At 41.4% G+C, this 16,201-nt stretch overlaps 1 protein-coding gene across 1 annotated transcript in view; it reads right to left on the bottom strand.

The window, feature by feature from the left end:
* ADAD1 (adenosine deaminase domain containing 1) overlaps nucleotides 1-16,201 on the bottom strand; it is a 93,701-nt gene that overhangs the window by 23,371 nt on the left and 54,129 nt on the right. Inside the window, exons 17-19 of the transcript XR_010831454.1 lie at nucleotides 9,234-9,336; nucleotides 5,137-8,572; nucleotides 3,991-4,534 (exon numbers count right to left, since the gene is read on the bottom strand). The gene's annotated coding sequence lies outside the window, so the exon portion shown is untranslated. The remainder of the gene's footprint in view (nucleotides 1-3,990; nucleotides 4,535-5,136; nucleotides 8,573-9,233; nucleotides 9,337-16,201) is intronic.

Below are 16,201 nucleotides of genomic sequence, written 5' to 3'. Positions count from 1 at the left end.
ACTTACATGTCTCAGTATTTTCTTCTACAGCTATAATAACATTAAAAAATGTAACAAAGAAAACATTTGGAGTAGGCATTTCACAGAATCATTGAATAACCTGAGTCAGAAGGGACCCACAATAATCATCAAAGTCCAACCCCTGGCTCCACAGAAGACTACCTAAAAAACAGACCACGTTTCAGAGAGCCTTGTCCAAATGCTTCTTGAACTCTGCCAGGCTCAGTGCCGTGACCACTGCCCTGGGGAGCCTGTGCCAGTGCCCGACCACCCTCTGGGTGCAGAACCTTTCCCTAACACCCAGCCTGACCCTCCCCTGTCCCAGCTCCATGCCGTTCCCTCGGGTCCTGTCGCTGTCCCCAGAGAGCAGAGCTCAGCGCCTGCCCCTCCGCTCCCCTCGTGAGGGAGCTGCAGGCCGCCATGAGGCCTCCCCTCAGCCTGCTCTGCTCTGGGCTGAACAAACCAAGGGACCTCAGCCGCTCCTCACACATCTTCAGATCTCCAGACCCTTCACCATCTTTGTAGCCCTCCTTTGGGCATTCTTTAATAGTTTTATGCCTATGTTTTTTTACTCCAAACCACACACAGTGCTGGAGGTGAGACCGCCCAGCGCAGGGCAGGACAATCCCTACCCTCACCCAGCTGGTGATGCTGAGCCTGGTGCACCCCAGGGTACGGCTGACCCTCCTGGCTGTCAGGGCATGCTGCTGACTCATATTCAACCTGCTGTCAAGCAGGACCCACAGAACCCTTTCCACGGGGCTGCTCTCCAGCCTCTCATCCCCCAGTCTATATGTATATCTAGAATTGTCCTGTCCCAGGTGCAGAATCTGGCACTTGCTGACCATACAGCTAGTCTTCAAGGTCTCCCTACTCATAAGGGAGTCAACAGCTCCTCCTAATTCAGTATCATCTGCAAACTTTGTTGGTATGCATTCAAGTCCTGTGTTCAGATCATTTATAAAAACACTGAAGAGAACAGGCCACAAAGTGGAGCCCTGGGGAGCCCCACTAGTGACTGGTTGCCAGCCTGATGTAACCCCATTTACTATAACCCTTTGAGCCTAATTTGTCAGCCAATTGTTCACATGTGATATGATGATTTTATCTAGCTATATGTCAGATATTTTGTCCAGATGGAAACTGTACAAAACAGTATTGAAAGCTTTGCTGAAATCCAAAAAGATCACATCTACTTGTTTCCCTTGGTCAACAAGATGGGTGACCTTGTCATAAAAGGAAATTAACTTAATTAAATAGGACTTTCGCCTTGTGAACCTATGTTGGCTGTGACCAACGACTGAATAGTCTTTCAAATGTTTCTCATTAACTTCCAGAATAACCTCCATAATTTTAACAGGCACTGAAGTGAGACTGACAGGCCTGTAATTACCAAGGTCTTCTTTCATACCCTTCTTGAAAACTGGGGCAATATGTGTCCCAGTCAAATGGGACCTCTCCAGATTCCCAAAACAATGGAAAAATAACTGAGAGAAGTCTTGTGATAACATTAGCCAGTTTCTTCAGTAGCCTGGGATGAATCCCATCACGCCCCACAGACACTTACGTGCATTCAGCTGGAGCAGCAAATCCTGCACATGTTCAGAGTTGGCTGGGAATTTATCATTCCCAGAGTCATGGTTTTCCAACTCAGGGTACCCGGGGTCCCACAGCCCATTATCAGTGTTGAAGACAGGCAAAGGCGGCATTAAATTTCTCTGCTTTACCTATGTCCCTATTTGTGAGGTGACCAACCTCATCAAGTAATGGACCAATGTTATCTCTGGTCCTCCTTTTGCTGTTACCATATTTTAAATATATATACATATATATATTATATCTATATATATGTTTGCTTTTAAAGTCTACGGAAACTGAAAAATAAATACAGATTAAATATATAAGTTTATCTTTTCAGAAATATTATTAGTAGCTAATGTACTAAGTGTCTCTCCTGCGTGCAGCCAACAGTGTGTGAATAAGAACCTTGGCACTGCATTGTGGAAAGCAAATAGCCTGAAGTCCTGTGGCAAGGCTATCTCATCTTCCTAAAAACGTATTTCATTCACGGTCTCTTAACTCCAATTATAATGACATAGGCATCACAGAATCTGAAAGAGATCTCACAGCTTTAAAACAATACTTGAGGCTTCCAGTACATTCAGAACTATTTGCTCAAGCAGAGAACACATTTACGTTACGCATTGTATGGGCATCTGCTCTGCAATAGAGAACAAAAGAGCCTCCAAAACCAAAGACAATCATACTAACACTAGAATAACTCAACTATTTAATCCCGCTGAGAAGTCTAGGCACAATTTTGCCCATATTGACCCACATATCTGTGCATTGACACTGCTGTCGGAACCTTCTTTCAGATTAAGAACATCTCAAATACAGTAGTTTGTACTGCATAGACATGCTATACTCTTTCTCTCAGTAGGTTTTGTTTGTTTTAAACACCCCCATAAGCATATAGTCCCAATGGCTGTCGGGTAGGGGCAACAAAGCAAGTCTGTCCTATAATGTTCTTGCTTTTCACTTGTGCTGATGATACATATATTGTAAAAGGAACAAAGTTTAAAGAGAACATCTACTCAAACATTTTTTTTTTTCCTCTAAACTAATAATCTGAATTGCTGTACTGCCACCTGTTGATAATTTTATGGAAATTCAGAACAATTCTACATAACAAATAGATGAGCTGAAAGAATCATTCTCATGGCAGTATGCTTTGATGTGCACTACATAGAAGATTATTTTCTTCACTTCCCATTTTATTTACCCCATTTCTGCTTACACAGCTGAATACTTCCCAGCATCTTTTTCTTGTCCAATTACATTACTGTTGTAAGACCATGAAGTACATGTTTAAAAATACCAGAGTGAACGCAACCAAACAATTACTCAAAAAAAGTTTCTATTTTCTAGGCTTCAGAGATGTTAAAAACACCAAAGATTAGGGCATTACTCCACTCATGCTGGATAATTTGTTTATTTATGATGGAAGCTTTCTTTCCCAGCAGCTACTTGCAGTGTGGTCTGTGGGCAGTAGCATTCCCAGATAACAGAAAACATCAGAGACAATAATCCCTCCAAATGAATGAATATCTCCAAAACGTTTTTTCTGGAGCAACACTGATCACAATGAAGATTTGTATGCTATGGCAAGAGAATACCAATGCAGTCCTCAAAACTCATTGCTGGTACCAACTTGCTAGCAGATAACTGTTTATACGTACATATATAATTAACTGAGATCATCTAGAACATGTCTCTCTGTATTTTCTGTACATTGAGTTTAAGACTATCTTCCTAAATTATGAACTTTAAAAGGTTAGCAGGGAATATTCTCACTGTTCTTATCACTGCCATTAGAAGGGAGTAAGATTCCTACTTCTGAATGTACATAAATGCCAAATATTCATCATATCCTGCCTTTATGCAATTTGCCATCCTTATGTCCAGCAGCCTCCCCTGTGATTCTTCAATCACAGCAGCGTAAGGGAGATGTTGTTGGCACAACCCCTGAATGCTTGTTACACCAACAACCGATTTGGGAATACCATTTCCATAAAGACAGTCATCTCTTCAGTCAATCCTTCATGCTCACCACTAGCAAGAGGCAACTTTGGTACTGCATTGCAAATTTCCACTATTTCCAGTGCAGTTCATAACTGCCAGCAGCAAACTGGTTAACCGCATAGCAAACAATAGGAAATGTGATAAAGCACTACTCAAGGTATCTTGAGTCACATCACATTACTCCTAGATGCCAAAAGCTGTATTCTGATCACATGACATGCAGACTGGTGAAGGACAGATTGACAAGAGACTTGAAGAGATCAAAAGCAAGCACTGGTTTCAAATCACAAGAGAAATAACATGGACATCTTAAATATCTTACAAGGAATACAGAGAAGTTGCAATTTTCCTCTGAATATTTATCATGTTCTCAGTGCTAAGTTACAAGATTGTAGAAAAACTCACCTTGCTGTCTGTGCTATGACGTATGATCTGTTCAGTCCAGAGTTGCATGGTCATCCTGAGAAGGAGCACCTTTGACAGCTTCCATCTATCTGGTGGAGTACTCTCTCCACTCCATTTAGCACACAAACACTGGCAAAGAAAGGTGTAACAGCTTTCTTGGCACAGCCACCTCTCCTCAATCACTATCAAGTCCTTCCTCTGAGGGGAGGTGAAGGAGCTAGCACTAAGTGCATGACTTGTGAGCAATCCTGTTGACACACTGACCACGTGTTTCTTGTGACACAGGTCCCAAGGCACCCACTGCACATGGTGGTCTCTTAGGTCACCTTTTCAGCAAAAACTTCATTCATGCCAACAAGAGGTGTGGTGTCGCAGCTGGAGATGGCAGGCAGGGCATCTGTCCTCCGCAGAGATCACCATCACCCAGCAGGAGACGGCCCTGCCACAGTTCCACTGACCTCTCGCCAGCCGCTAAGTCAGATGAACTGGGGCCAGGACTTCCGAGTAGTTGTGGAGGAGAACCAGACTTCAGCACTACCTTTCCCTTTGGAGAGAGAACATAGGTCATTAATCAGCTAGTTTGAGCCACACTCTGGCACTGCTTGTGAATGCAGCCCATGACCCTGGTCAGCTTCCGGAAGACAGGTTTTGGACTTCTTTTGACCAGGACTTAAACCTCCTTCTGGAGAAAGGATGTGCAAGGCACAATTTGCATGAAAGCCAGGTCTCACTCTTCCATTTCCAAGCCCTGCAGATTCTCCCACCCACAATGCGCCATCCTGCAAAGAGTGCACTGATGCTGACTCATTATTGTCTTGGAGGAGTCCTCTCTGACTAGCGCTTCTTTACCACCGACCCACAAGATACTACTTAAAACCTCTGATTTACTTTTTTTTTTTTTTTTGGTAGAACCTCTTGACATGCAAAAGCACTCTGATGGAACAAGCACATCCTTTGGGGCCATGGAGATAGCTTTCCTAGCTGAGCTTCTGCTGTGCCAACCTTACGTCCATATGCAGGCTGCCAAGACCAACTTTTCCACAGGATGGGAGGCAGCCCTTACACACATGTACGCTCAGCACCCCAGGCTGCAGTCCTCCTTCACACACCTCCAGTTGCAGAGTACTGAATGCACTTCTCTCTCACCTTTCTATTTACAGACCATCAGCCGAGGCTGAATCATGTTGCAGGTCCTCCCTTCTGGCCTTGGCCATGCAGTCCATCACAGGCAGCACCACAAAGATCCTGATTACTGTAAAAAAATATTTTTGTTCCTCACCAGCCATATCCCAAGCAGTCTATAAATGAATAAATTTGAGATGTCTCACATCTATGAGGAGTAGTCAGCATTATTTGAGTGTTCTACTCCATGCCAACATCACCCTCCTTATTTTTACACTTCTTATTATATTTCACATTTATGTACTTTTCACTAGTATCCCCATCCCCTTCACTTCTTCCACTTTTTGGTCCTGTGAGTACCTGGTTTTCCATAAGTCTACTTCTCTACGCTTTCTCCCCACTTTGGCATGGGACATTCTCTTTGTTTCTTCTCTAAACACAACAGAATCCATGAGCTAACCCTAAGGAAAGTCAAAGACAGAACTAAGATGTAGGACACCCCATAATGCTTCCCCAGACTTCATTTTCTGCTCAGACTTCTTGACCGGATACGCTTTCTTTCTACTTAGTAAGATCCAATAGACTTCTAACGCTTTATCAGGTTTCCTTCCGAACATACAAACCTCTCTGAATTCACAGCACAGCATGGCATAAGTTCCACACAATGCTTAACTCATTGCACATGAGCCTTTGATTTCATCTTGGCTGCTACTAGCTTTATTTTAGACTCTCCCATTTCCTGTTCTGGGAAAGATAATGTATAAAGGATTGTTATCTACTCATGCTCCGGCACACACAGACCAGACCTCTAGGATACCCCCCTTTCAGGTGTCTCTTCTCTGTGTCAAGTTCCAGCCTATTTGATTGCTCCGTTTATGGAAGCTTTTCCTTAGTTTTGATCATAGTTGTTGATCTCCCGCCATTTTCCAGGTCTGGTACACACATTTTTGTATTAAGATCTGGACAAAACATACAGATAAATAAAAAAAATAAATAACTGAATCATTTCGGTTGGAAGGGACCTCTTAAGATCATGTAATCCAACCCTCCAGAAGCAGGGTCAGGTAGAGCAGGCTGCCTAGGACAATGTCCAGTCATGTTCTGAGTACCTCAGACAACCTGTAGCAGTGTTTGACCACCCTCAGAATAAGGGAGGTTTTCCTCGTTTTCAGATAGTTTCATTATGTGCCCGTTGCTTCCTGGCCTGTCACCGGGCACTACCGAGAAGCGTATGGCTCAATCTTCTTCATTCCCTCCCATGAGGTATTTCTACACAGTGGTAAGGTTCGCCTGAGCTTTCTCTTTTGAAGGGCAACAGTCCCAGATCTCTCATCCGTACAAAAGATGCTCCAGTCCCTTACTCATCTTTGTGGCCCTTCACTGGACTCTCACCAGTAGCTCCATGTCTCTCGTACCGGGGAGCCCAGAACTGGAAATGGCACTGCAGCTGTGGCCTCTCCAGTGCTAGGCAGACAGGAACAATGGCCTCCTCCCTTGACCTGCTGGCAATACGCTGTAATGCGGCCCGGGACACTGTTGGTCTTCTTTGTCACAAGGATGTATTGCTTGCTCAAGTGCGGTAAGCATAGTGATGTTTTCTGTCCTGTTCTCTATTATTTTCTCAATTTCTAATATTTAACTTGCTCTTCCGGCTGGTCCTGAGCCATGAGCTGAATGTTTTGTGGAAGTTATCGGGTTACCTGCAAGTTTCATTCATGTGTGGTTATGTGCAGCTCAAAGTCTGCCGTTTTACATATGAAGCAAGGATCTTCCCTGCACAGACATTCACATGACTTTATGTCATTCAACACTGAATTTCATCATTCCTTTGTCCAGTAAATTCTGCAAGGTCTTTCCAGAATTTATGATCTGCCTTTGTCCTCACTACACTACCACACGTGAACTTTCCCAATGTTATCTCTGTTACAAGAATTGCCTTGCATTTAGTTCTGTCTTCTGTTTGCTACCTTTTAACCAAATAGCTTGCCATATAATGATTTTCCTTTCAAGCCTTAGAATTATTACCTTTCAGGAGATACTTTTGTCAGTTTTGTCGATCCAAGTGACTAGGGCAGTCAAAACACCTTTATCTATATGACTGTTAATTCTGTCAAAGATTTCCAATGGATTTTTTAAGGTAGGGTTCTTCTTTCCTAAAGCCACGGTTACTCTTCTTAAGCAGATTACATTTATTCACGTACCAGCTAATTCAATTTTTTTCTCGTAACATCTGCTAATTTTCCCAGTTTCCCCATGGAAGCTCTTTTAAACACTGGCTTCCCATTTGTCACCATTCAATTCTCACATATCATGGCATCTTGAAGTGCGAGGTTATATACCTTACTTAGCAGTTCAGCTACTTGGGAACTCCTGGGTGAATACTGTCAGTGGCCTGCTATTGTTTGTTTTAAAACTCTGTCCCATAGACACTTTTAGCCACTTCAGTTTCAAAGAGATCTTTTGATGATTTCCTCGTGAAGAAAGTTGCCAACATTCTCACTTTATTCCAAAGTGAACCTTTTGGCTTCTTCTACACAAGTAATGAACTAGTTTGCCTTTGGCAGTCTCATCTTCTTTTATCAGTCTTTTTTGTACTTGATCATTATCTTACAAATTCTTGGAACATTTCTTTCTCCTGATATATGTGAAAAAAAAGATTCAGTATTAGTTTTTGCTAGATGTTTTCTTTTTTTTTTTTTTTTTCTTTGGGGGGTAGGCACCTGTTATTTATTTATTCTTTTTTTTTCACATTACATCTTCCATTTTATCTTCTTTTCTTTTTTCTTCATTGAAGGATGTCAGCAGCCTTCCTTGCCACGCCAGTTAGCCTCATTAGCTTCTCCTTCTCTTTTGCCTTTTTTAAGACAATGAACACATCAGTGCTGTGTTCACAGTACGGTGTTCCCCTTCACTAACTGTATAACGACCTATCAGGATTTCTCCTGCCCTTTTAGCTTCTTTGCAAAGAGCTTTGTCATTTCTATGTCACTCTACCTTTTGAAGATGAGCTTATTCTTAAACCTCTCTCTACACTGTTTCATGTCCCTTCTCCATGCCAATCATTGATTCTCCATCTTCTTTCATTCTTCTTGTTTCCCACATTTGTTCTCCACCTCCAACTCATTTTGTTCCTTCTGTTATACTTTCTCCAGTTTACTCTTTCGGTTACACTTTCTCCACTTTCTTCCTTCTGTTATGATCCCTCCACTTTCTGTTTTCAAGGATTTTCAGACATTTACACAATGTGTAATGCAAAACAGAGTAAGCTGTATAATTTTATTAAAATGGAGAAACAGTTGAACGTACCTTTAAAAGGGTCAGCAGGCATTAGTGTTAAACTCCTTATTTATCTCAACTGCTGTTTATCAACCACTGCAAATTCATAGAAAAAAATAAGCTTGGCCATGAATTCACAGCAGCCTCTCTAGGCTGAACAGCACTGGATCATACACAGGAGAACCTATGTACAAGGACATCAGAAGCATTTTCATTTTTAAGCCACAGAAGGAAGGAGACCACTTACAAAACAGATGTAACAGAAGACATAGGGTGTTTCATATCAAGCTTATCGCAATAGATCAGGCAAATGTGTTAACACTACAAGGGTGCAGCCTTCTCCATCCATTCTTAAAACCTTAAACCAAATATAGATATAACTAATGAAAAAGCAGGCAAGGATGGAGCTGGTTTACAGTAAGACAGGGACTGACTGGAGGACAGTATCTACAGGGAGTAAAACACAGAAAAACATGTGAAGTTGGTACATCAAATCTAGCATTTCATCAAATCACGAAGCAACTCGAAGTTTACGACTGCCTGAATGGGTGGTAACATACAAATGCAAAGACCAAATCATGGCACAAGAGGGCAGCAGGCAACTGAAAACGGCAAACAGCCCTCCCTGCCTTTAACACTTTGTATTTTTTTAAATTTAATCTCTCTAACCCCCCACATGTAGGGAAATAATATTCAGAAATATAACTTCACTGGAAAGAGCAACAATGCTCCCATTTCTGATAAATAATTAATGATCAAAAGTTACAAATTTGTTTTTTTCAATACAAACTAAGATACTTTAGGATACAGGTACCTCCTTCTTAGGAGAAAAATCTAACATTTACCTGCAATGGCCTGAACTCAGTGGAGCAGATCTGATCATCCCAGAGGACAATTTTCTTGGGTTAAGAGGACAATGTCTACACAGAAAATATTAACTGCAATAGGCTAAAAACAAGGAAGAATATGAGTAAAACAACAGAAAACATTATTTTATGCATTAGGTATTTTTAAAGCGTATTGTCGTTGTGTTTGAGGACCTCATAAATAATTAATCTGATCAGTATTATTGTTATTCCCTATTTTACAAACAGGGAAATAATCCAGGCACAAAGCCATTAGACGGCCTTCCCAAAGCCTTATATGCACTCTGTATCAGAGGCATACGGTAAAGCCAACTGAAGCTAATGAATCCAGCACTGCACCTTTGCCAGGTATGGAGGAAGACACCAAGTGTCCACATTCCTCCTAATGACTCATGTAGTATCCTACGAATACTTTTCACAAGGGGATGAGATACTGTGTTCAGACAACGTGCACTTGGTAATGGCAAAGCCAATTTTAAATTCAGGTGGAATACGTAGCATCTGTAAGGAAATAAATTACCATTTTCTACAGTTTTGCTGCCTCTGACACCTATTATCTCTCTTTTCAAGACTGCTTAATAAGTGGAGTATATAAAGACACCAGTAAACACGTCAACAAAGGAAGAAACATCTGGCTTAACTGCTGGTATATTACAAGCAACATCAAGAAAACTAAAGGCCATCTGCCTGGATTCTGTGAGCAAAGAACACACAGGAGACCCAGAAAGCCCACCACAATTTACTCTGCCACTTAAACACATTCTGTGATGAGAACGAACATTTTTCATTTTTGCAAATTGATTTAATATATATTTTTTTAAGTTCATTTTGTGGAAAATACCTTGATATCAAGTTTACTTTAACTGAAAACAGACATGAACCTACATGGAAATACCACTACGAAGTTTTAAGACAGTCTGCTGTCGGTTCCCTGTTGTGTTCTCTTTCACAGAGACAGTTCTCCAGTTCAAATGTTAACTGCTAAGTAATTTCTATTTCCTCTTCCCACATCAACCTCTTTCCCAGCCCTAATTTACTCCCTCCCCGTTCGTTTTCACTCTTTCCTCTACCCTCCTTCTCTCCTTAGATAAAATCAGTTTAACTAATGGTGCATGACATCTACAACCATTTTGTGTTAACACCTGATAGGAGATAGCATTAGCACATCTTGCCCAACAAAGTCACAAGTCCTTCAGGGTTCAGAAAAGCACTGAAATTATTCTGTCACCACCGCACTCTGCTTTTGTAAGAAAGTGAAAATGGCATGTTAGCAATACATAAAACCTTTGCTGTTGGGATACTGAACAGCTAGAAAGAATCTGTTGTCATTGCTAGCTTCTTAGCTAAATACAGCCTGTTAAACAATCATAATATGGTAGAAGCCATCTGTATTTTGGAATATACTCATGAAAGCTCTGAAACATCAATGCCATACTGGATGATTAGGAGAAATAGCACTTAAAACCAAATATGCATATAAATCACAGAATAACAAGCCGAAAAGAGCTCTTTGCTATCCCTGGAAGCACTGCACTCTCCTTCTAACAGCTTCTAACACATTTTCTCTCTGACAGCAATCATGAGAGCCTGCCCAAACCAAGTGCTAATTTTCGCAAGGAAACACAGCTGGCCCACAGTCGGCACGCAGTGCGCCGGGGCAGGAAGTGTGGGAGGGCTCAGTGGTTAGCACACCTCCAAGTCAGCGCTAAACCTGGCCTCCAAGGTGCTCAGCGCTGCAGTGGCCACCCTTGGCACGGCACAGCACCGCTGCTCTCTGGCCGGGGAGCTGTCAGCCCACTGCTGAAATGCCCACCTAGTGCCTGCAGCCCAACAGTACCTGCCAAACATTCCTTATCGACCTGCTGCCTGCCTTCTTGATAGACACAACGTTTCTGCTCGCATGCTCAGTTTCTTCCGGGGTCCCACGCTCTGGCAGCGAGCTGCTACACTCTACCCACCATGGTTTTTCAGTTCCTATGTTTACAGCAGTATTTTTAGACAAATGTACATCATCAAGTTTTGTTTGGAGACACAAGCATCAGAAATTCTTGTTCCTCCCCTAACCTCTTTCAACTCGCTCAATCCCAACCCTTCACTGTTGTCTTAGCTGGGCAAATGTATCTGTGCCACTGCTCTTCAAACCTGATGTGGGTCAAATTAAAAAAAGCCTTGGTCCCTTTGGAAAAAAAATGAAGTATTTGTGAGGGATCAGTTGGGTGGTATTTTCTTTTTGACTGATCCTTTCCACCATGGCCCTGCAAACAGCTGAATAAATACCAAGTAACAATGTGGTTTGGCAGTAATGGTGCTGAAGAACAAACTACTTACTGCATCAAGCTCCTGCTGAACTGGAGCAGGGTTCGTTTTAATCCATTCCCAGTTCTACCCTCCCAGGAACCCCACTACAGTTGCATTTTTTGGGTGGGAGGCTTGGGGGAACGTGAGGGGGCAGGTTACATTTGATCTGCATCTCATTTCCCTGGCCCAGAGAGATGCACTGCACAGCCATGTGAAGCATTACAATGGCACAAACAGCCAAAGGATGGGATCGAGAATCGAGCATCCAGAAGATGAGCCCAGTCAGCTCAAGGAGTGCTCACTTGTCCTCCTTAAGCATAAACGTTCTGCATCATAGTAAGACTTTCCTTAAAAAGACTTTTTACAAGGCAAACTCAGAAGTAGAACAGGCTGGGAATTTTTTAGTGAAAAGTTTTTCCACTGGAGGATAACAAATTTGTTGAAACTGAAACTTTTCTTTGCAACTTTCACTGAAACAGTTTGACAAATCTTTCAACAATAACCATTTCTCAGGTCCAGAGTGGAATTTCTGTTAAAAACAAGAGCCAGCGCACCAGAGCAGACACCAGCTTTCTGGTGTGGGGCATTCAATAGGGAAGTGACTGCTGGAGTTGGGGTCCAATCCCTGTTCTGCTTGATTTGGCTTGTGTGTTTGGACATGCTCCACCATCATCCCTGAGGAGGTGCCTACTTAACAGGCTAATGAATGCCATGGATCAGCATTTTTTTAAATTAAAATAGTTGAAAGTGTCCAACTTCATTTCAGCGTGACATAGGGGAAAAAAATGTTAAAATTGAGAAAATGGCATTTCTGTGAGATGGGAAAGTATTTTCCAGCTAGTTCTATCTGGTTCTCATAAGCTTTATCTCATGGTTGACACAATGCTCTGGCAAATTTCCCAGTCTGATGTACGTACCTTGTTTACCCTTTAAGTAAAATGCAGTGGGCGGCACAGTGATGAATGTCAGACAAAGAACAGCTAAGGTCTAACAGCACCAACAGCAAATCCCTTTATGGAATAAAACAAGCTGGAGGTTGAAAAGTCAATGGGAGAACCAAAGTGGATAATAATCTAATTTAAAACTTCTCCATGAAAGTTTCCATATGAGTATCAATCCATCAATAACCCATTTCACAATCAAAAGCACCCAAGGTGTTTTCCCAGCCCCCACGGATGTCCTTATTTTCCACCAAGACGAAGCACCAACACAAGTAATTCACTTCAGCACCAAGTCAGATATCAGCAGTCACATGACTTTGGATAACTCATGCTCAGTTTTCAAGTTAAAGAACAACGATTTATGCTTTAAAATATATCATAAACATATTTCAAACTACTTCAAACTTCAGACGAATAGCTCCATACCTATGGAACACTATTTTATGCTTTTAGTCATAAACTATGATTAAAATCGTGGTTCTTTCTGTTGTTCTATTTGAATGTTGCCCATGTACCAAAAATTATCCAGACATGGGTGACTTGCTAAACATCTCACAGTTCACATAATGCAGCATACACATGCCCCAAATCCTCTTAACCCTAGAGATGGATAATTAAACAATTTACGTGAACATGCCATATTTCACTTGTCACAGGCACACTCTTTTACTGCCTCTCCAACAGTTAATACTGATTAGTTAGAGAGCATCTTTAAAGAGCTAGGACTACACTGGTAAATAAACAGGACAAAAAAAGATCAATATTATGACGTGAAAAATAATGAAGTTGGCAGTATTTTACTCATCATGTAGCCAGTGTCATTTCAAAAACAGCATTTTTCCTTTAAGCACTGTCACCAGGCCCACACATAGTCTATAAGTGGTGTTATACAGTAAGTAACATGATCTTTCAGTTTAGTCCTTAGTGCAAGAAATTACATTTATATTTCTGTAATTATTTCTAGCAGATGTTTTGGAGATCTCTCTCTCTAAGCTCAATATCTGAGGATGTGTTTTTGTAGGGGTAAACTGAAATACTGGTAGAGGGGAATTTTCAAAACAGCATGGTTTTGAGCCAGCTTGACTTGTACACTCTTCAAATCCCACTGCAACAACAGTTGCAGAAACAGTAATTCAGTGCTACTTACCAACTTAATTTTTTTTAATTCTTTTGACATTATTGAGTTTTTGGAGTTCCAAATTTCCCCTTTCACCACACCCAAGTTCATGGATACAAATAAAAATCTGTCATGTTGATGGGCTCTAGCACATCTCCCTGAACGCAGACAGTGGTTAGATCTCAGACTCAGACTTGTGATAACCAAAATCATACCAGATGTGGCCCACTTCTCTTATATTTTTTTATTTACATGCATTTTTATCGATTTCAGCTGTTTTGCAACACAACAAACATGGAATAGCAGCTTCCCTACCACGCTTGCAGTTGTGGATTGGATGACAGTTTTAAGACCTTGCTTGTAAATCCAAATTGGATGTTTGTTTGTGTACCTAAGCCTTTTAATTGATTTCTAACACTGAATATCATTTTCAGACCTGCCCAAGAGTAAGTTCTTGTCTCAGCTATCCAAGTGTAATTCAAACTGCCATTTGAAAGTGAATTCAAATGTGGCATACAAAAATCATTTCCAAAGGAAATTCATGCAAAGTGTTCCTAGCCTCACAAAACCCTTTTCAACAGTATTAAATATGTTTGTAATACTCAGATTCCTCCAAACAGACTGTCCAAGTCATCAAACACAAAAACAGTAACATACACGTTACTAGAGCTGCCTGAAAATATTAAGAAGGCAAATTAAGAGAAAGCTAAATTGCCAAGCTTTCTAACACATCTTGATATAAGAGCAGTAGGAAAAGCAGTAGGAAACCACTGGGAGATCCAAAGTATCATATTGCTTTGTCTCATCTAGCAACACGTGTATTACATGATTACATTACAGCCATTATGACACCTCAGAAAGAAGAAAAGCAGATGAAAGAACATTTAGGGAAGCAGCTTTTAAACTAGTGAAAAACTCGCTTGTAATTTCAAGAGTTTTCAGCAATTTCAGTGATTTTGTTCTTTATCAAAACCACAGCTCTCTGCATAACGGTTGTTCGCTGTGAGGCAGGATCTCCTATGTGTTCAGCTGTTTTATCTGTGCTACATTCCCATCAGCAAAGACTTCCTCTCCTCTAGACTACATGCGAGAAAGAGCAAGAGGGGCTAAGAAGAGGTGAAGACACAAATGCTGACACGCCTCACAGAACAGGCACAACTGAGAAAGAGTGGTTGTTTTGTGGATTGTGTCCTCTTTATGCCCTAGCATCTTAATGAAGGTATCTTATTGAACACTGTCAGTAGTAGTTTACTACTCTAGTAGTTTACTAGTTGGACAAAGAATACATGTCCAATTCACTTTCTCTCACTATGTACACAAAAGATCTGTTTTAAACTCACAGCATGATAATTTGCTAACGCTGTTTGGCTTGTGCCTGACACTGCCTCTGTGTGCCGTCACTGAAGAATAAATTAACCACCTCTTTCAATCAGTATTGTGGAAGTAATACCAGGTGGACTCATTTAATGTTTTTATTTGTCCTGTACCAACCGACCTTCCTAGTAATTACTCTCTATTTACTCCTGATTTTGCACTCTAAGGTTTTTAATTCTCATTTTATCCTGCAAGATTTAAATGAAGGGAATAGGTTCTCACTGGCAAAACAGAAGCACCATGGTCAACATCTCTCAAAAAAGCAAGTCTTAGTAGTGTCAGATATACAGCAAACTGGGATAATTTCACCTGACAAGAGAAAGTTGCTTAGACGTCCCTATTACAGCTACATGGATTTCCACTCTAGAAGTTAAACGAACCTGGGAGGTGGTCCCAAGCAGGCCAAAGGAGGCTCTGGATGGAGATATTGCTCGTGTCTTTCTCACTACCAGTGTGCCAGTGGCTTAGTAAGGCAGGCTCAGGAAACAACCTGATGGGATTGCCCCTGCTGTTTCCATTGATTGCATTCTCCATAGAGGCAGCCTCAACAGATGTATGCCATCACACACCACTTCTGGTCAGAGCAGACTACAAGAGGAGGCTGAGCAGCGAGTTAGCTGTGCTGGCTGAAACTCCCCAGCCTTGTCAGTTAAGGGAACAGCAGCTCACCAGGAACCAATGTGACATTTTGTGCCTTTGGAGGAGGAAAGGGTAGAAGGACTGCTGTCTTGTCATACATCTCACTTCACATATATTATTTGCCATTACAATAGTGAGCTTAAACCAGAGACTGTAAAAAATTAGTAATATGATTTAGTTGTTTCTTTAATTGTTCTTTAATGGTGGGACCATCTCATCTAAAGGCTCTGGAAAGACTATTCCAAGATCATCAGCTTCATTCATTTCTTCACTGAAAAGGTTGTGGAGCATTGGAACATGCTGTCCAGGGAAGTGGTTGAGTCACCATCCCTAGAGGTAATTAAAAGATATGTAGATGTGGTGCTTAGAGACACGGTTTAGTGACAGACATGGCAGTGCTAGGTTAGCAGTTGGACCTGATGATCTTAGAGGTCTCCTTCAACCTAATGATTCTATGATTATCTCTGGGAGAAACCAAGGCATTGGTTTTGGATGCTTTTACCAAAAAAGGGTCATGTCCGAAGACGTTGCATTCAGTAGAGGCAACAGAACAAAATACTGTACATCAACTGCTCAGT

Source organism: Anser cygnoides, chromosome 4 (assembly GCF_040182565.1).
Source record: "Anser cygnoides isolate HZ-2024a breed goose chromosome 4, Taihu_goose_T2T_genome, whole genome shotgun sequence".
Lineage (NCBI taxonomy): Eukaryota > Metazoa > Chordata > Aves > Anseriformes > Anatidae > Anser > Anser cygnoides.
Note: the sequence above shows the minus strand (reverse complement) of the source record. Positions and strands in the feature narration are given on the sequence as shown.